Source organism: Diceros bicornis, chromosome 4, assembly GCF_020826845.1.
Source record: "Diceros bicornis minor isolate mBicDic1 chromosome 4, mDicBic1.mat.cur, whole genome shotgun sequence".
Taxonomy (NCBI): Eukaryota; Metazoa; Chordata; class Mammalia; order Perissodactyla; family Rhinocerotidae; genus Diceros; species Diceros bicornis.
Window position 1 is genome coordinate 49,987,052 of NC_080743.1, and position 4,748 is coordinate 49,991,799.

The 4,748-nt window shown below is 44.0% G+C and overlaps 1 pseudogene; it reads right to left on the minus strand.

The window, feature by feature from the left end:
* Positions 1-469: 469 nt before the first annotated feature.
* On the minus strand, positions 470-4,484 carry LOC131401128 (anaphase-promoting complex subunit 13-like; annotated as a pseudogene).
* Positions 4,485-4,748: the final 264 nt, after the last annotated feature.

Genomic DNA, 4,748 nt, shown 5'->3' on the forward strand with positions numbered 1-4,748 from the left:
ATCCCTGGATTTCTCAAGAAAAGGAGTTGTCCTGCAGAGATTTCAGCTGTTCCTCTTACAGAAAGCTTGTCAGAAAAGGAAAGACTCTAACACTCACTGAATATCTGCTCTATGCCTGTCATCCTGATGTGCACCTTACATATGGTATTGCATTGAAGACACAGATGTTGCTCTCAAAATATGCACAGCCTAAGATGACACATACTGAAATGATAGTAAGTTCCACACGAGAGAGAGCAAAAGGGTGTTAAGTGAGTGCGGAGGAAGGAGAGGGTATATCAGGCTGTGTGGGATCAGGAACAAACGGCTTCAAGAAGGAAATGGCACTGGGCTTGTGTCTTGCAGAATAGGGAGTATTTGGGGGAAAGGGCATTCCAAATGGAGGGAGCAGCGTGAGCTACTGACAGAAGCAGGAGAGTGCCAGAAGCAGTCCTCGGAGTGGCTGGAGGGGGAGCTCCACAGGGTGTGGTCACAACAGGCAGGCTGGGCAGGTTATGGAGGACCTAGACGGGAAGCCAAAGAGTTCACACTTCAAGTGCGGGGTTGAGGAACTCCTGTAGAGGTCTGAATAAGACAGTGGAAAAATCAGAGATTCAGAGTTCCTGAACATTTACTAAGCCACTACTGGGCCCAGGCGCATTACTGAATGTAGCAGCAATGTGGATGAAGCTGGTGGAGGAGGACAGACAGGAAACCGGGAGGCAGGCTGGGACGTTAACTAGGGAAGCAGCGGCGGGAGAGAAGAGGCGGGACGGATGTAAGAGATGTTGGGAAGGCAGGACTGACGGCTCTTGGCAGCCCACTGGGTGTGGGAGGAAAGGGAGAGAGAGGAACCCAAGATAACTTGGAGGTTTGTTTTCGTCTAGAAGCTTGAAGGGAAGAAAACTACTTAAAGATATTTCCACCAGCTTTTTTTCGTAATTAACACAGAGGATGTGAAGTTCTCCAGTGAGCTATTCCTCCTTTTGGGAGGGAGAGTTTACTATCAGATAATTAAAAGAGGCATGGTGGTAGCACATTCTATTTCTCTGAAGACGAAAGTGATGGTGGAGAATTAGGATTAATGAACTTCCAACTCTACACTTCTGAAGACCAGAATTCATGCTTTGCCTGGGAGTTGTCATGGCTGAGAAGACCATGAGCAATATTACCAATGCCCTGTGACTCTGGTTGACTTTTCTTTTTTTTTCTTAACTGTCAGATAACTTTTTACTCTGTAAACTTATCCAAAATTTGAAAATACCTTGAGGAATCTCAGGAATCTTAGTAATCAGTGAACGGGCTATCCATATATCAACCGTAGCATCTACAGGCATCATACACAGGCACTCAGAACGCTTCTCCCAGTGGGGGCGTGTGAGAAGCTAATAATTCTCCTTATATCTGGCTTCCTCTTTCTTTGTCTTTCTCTCTGGCGTCTTCAATCCCCTTGCATCACAGGAGACATATAAGTAGTTGGGAAGTGTCAAACTCTGACAGTAAAGTAAAATTAGAGTTAAAGGCAAATGTTTAACCAATCATTTTCAAACATGAACTAATGTCTGAAGAGTTTTAGGCTCAAAGAGCCAAATATTCTGCATTCCTGAGAAATCTAATTAGTTTCTCATTCTGGTGAATATTTTTACATTGTATTTTGCTGCCACAAACCAAGTAGGCACACCTTTTTGAGAGTTGATTTATCACTAAAAGATTCGAATTGGGAAACTGAAAGAAAATATTTTGTATGTACGTATTTTTTAAAAATCTGTCCATGAGAGGGCTGGCCCTGTGGTGTAGTAGTTAAATTTTGCGTGCTCAGCTTAGGTTGCCTGGGTTCGGCTGCCCGAGTTTGCGGGTTCAGATCCTGGCCGCGGACCTACACCACTCATCACCCATGCTGTGGCAGTGTCCCACATACAAAATGGAGGAAGGCTGGCACAGATATTAGCTCAGGGCCACTTTGCCTCAAGCAAAAAGAGAAAGATTGGCAACAGATGTTAGCTCAGGGCCAATCTTCCTCACCAAATAAATAAATAAATAAATAATCTGTCCACGAAAAAGAAGCCAGGTGTCAGTTTCCACTGGGGGAACGTTCTCTTGGAGGTTCTGTACAGCTGAGTCCACACACTTCATCTCTTGTTCTTTAACAGATTGTGTGGTGTCACTGTTGTCCTGTTCAGGTTCAGGAAGCTCATTCAGTGGTATTGCAACATCCTCATGAGGCAACTTGTCTTCTTGCCAAGCTGTTTGTCAATCAAATCCAAGATCTGTCTACCTCTCTGTGCCTCACAGTTCACTCTTCCACAGCTTTGATCTTGTCAGATGGCACCTGGCCCACCACAGCCCCCGCTTCCACTGAACCTACTCTGGTTGATTTGTGTCCCCTTTCATGCTTCCTCCACTGTCCTACATCTTGACTCCTGCATCTAAGCTACGCTTAGACTGGAGTTGGGGCCTCATCTTTACTTAGTGAGGACTCATTGCCGTCAGCTCCTCTGTGGGTTGGGGTGGGGTGGGCAGTGGGTATGGGAAGCAATTGGCTTCTTTTCCTGGGCCTCATTTTTCATCCAGCAATCATTATTTTACATCAACTGTTTAATGGGCACTGCTCTTGGGGGCACAAAGATGAATTCAAAAGGGACTCACCTTCAAAGATCTCACAGTCTATGGGGAGACAGACAGACAGAAATGGATGATTATAACCCAAAGTGGAGGAGTACTGTTGGAGACAGGCCCAGGGAATGATGGAGGCGATGCCAAGGGGCAGCTGGCCCCCAATGGCAAATGGAAAGAGTCACCCATGTCTTCCTCCAGCTCACAGCCAATGGCATTTTCAAGTCTTCATTCTCCCCACAGTATTCAGGACTACTGATGAACCCCCTTCTATTTTCAATTTATTTTAAATTTTAATTAAAATACTCAACTTATGAAATATTGCAAGCATGCATCAAAATACTGAAAATAATATAATAGAAGCTCAAGTGGTGGTTTAGTGTGATGGTTAGGAGCACAGACCCTAGAGCTGAACTGCCTGAGTTCAGTCACAGGACTCCCTCCCACCAGTGTGTGACGTCGGCACATTATCCTCCCTCTGTACCCCAGCTTGCTCCTCTGTGAGACAGGGACAGTCCTGCCCGCCTTGTGAGGTTGCTATGAGATTAAATGAATTAACACCTATAATGCCCTAGAACAGTGCCTGGCAAGCAGCGAGCATATATAAGTGTTAGCTTTTATGATTTCTAGCAGGCATAATAGCATAGTTTTTGTAGTCAATCTGCCTGTATGCGAATCCCACCCAGCTCTACCACCTGGTAACAGTATAATGTTGAGCAAGTTATTTAACATTTCTGCGCTTCAATTCCCTTATCTGTAAAAACACAGCTTGTGTTGGAACAACCCCAGATTCTTTTAAAGGATTAAGTGAGTCAATACCTGTAAAGCTCCTACAACAGTTCTGACACATAGTAAGCTCCCGGCAAACATTAGCTATTATTACAAAATAGAAACTCTGTAACCTTACTCAGTTTTAATAAGTGCTAATATTTGTCATATTTGCCTCGGATCTTTTTTTTAATTAAATAAATTGTTGCAACTAAAACAGAAGCCCGTGTCTTCCCTCCCCATCCCCGACTGCCCATCTCCAGGGCTATCCACTTTTTTGACCATGGTGTGTCTCCTTCCTGTCCATGTGGTACTTCTTTTACATTTTTTTAGATTTATTTACAAATAAATCTATAATATATATATCAATAGACAATGTATAGTTCTGTTTTCATGTTTTAAGCTCTATATAGGTGGTATCAAACTGTATATATTCATCTGCAACTTGGCTTCTCCCCACCTCCCCCATTCCTGTGCTCTCTCCACCCAACTTTCTTTCTGCGATTTATCTATGTTCTAGTTCATTCATTGTCACTGCTGTATTGTACACCATTAGTTGCAAAAACCAGAGTTTATTAATCCATTCTCACAAGATGGACAGTCAGGTTGTTTCTAGTTTCTACTATAATAAACGATGCTGCATCAACCATCTTTGTGCTGCATCAATGCATCTTTGAGAAGACGCATTGTCTTATCTAATGCTCACCAATTCTGCAAAGTAGGTGGCAGAGTAGAATGATTAAGAGCAGGGACACTGGTGCCAAATACCTGGATTCAAATGCCATCTCCTCCACACACAAAGGGCGGGGCTTTGAGAAAAATCACTTAACATCTTAATGCCTCAAGTTCCTCCTTGATAGAATAGAAGTGAAAATTGTACCTCTTTGTAGGGCTGTGTGGAAGATTGAGTGAGTTATGTAAAACTCTTAGACCAGTGACTGGCCCATAATGAAAGCTACGTGGGTGTTATAATTAGGCCGTTTTAACTTCTTCATAGAAGGGGAAACAGAGGCTCAGAGAAGCGAAGTAACATTTCCACATTCACCCAGTTGAGTTGCACGCAGCCCTGCTGAGGTATGGACCGGAAGTCAGCCGTACCCGACGTTGCAAGCTTCCAAACCCATGCCCTTTCCAATATGCAACATCCTCCTTATGTGGAAATTAGTGTTCATGCAATAATTGTCTCTAGCATGATTGACTCAGCCTAGGAGACCTGGAGCCAAGAGCCAAACCATTGTACACCATCCGTCTTTCTCCAGCATGTATCTTCAGTGTGATCAGGAACTTGTCACCAGACTAATGCACGGTCCTCCTAACTGGCTTCCCTCCTACTCATGGCACCCAGAGTCATCTGTTAAAGTGTAAATCAGAACAAAGGGGCAAAGGCA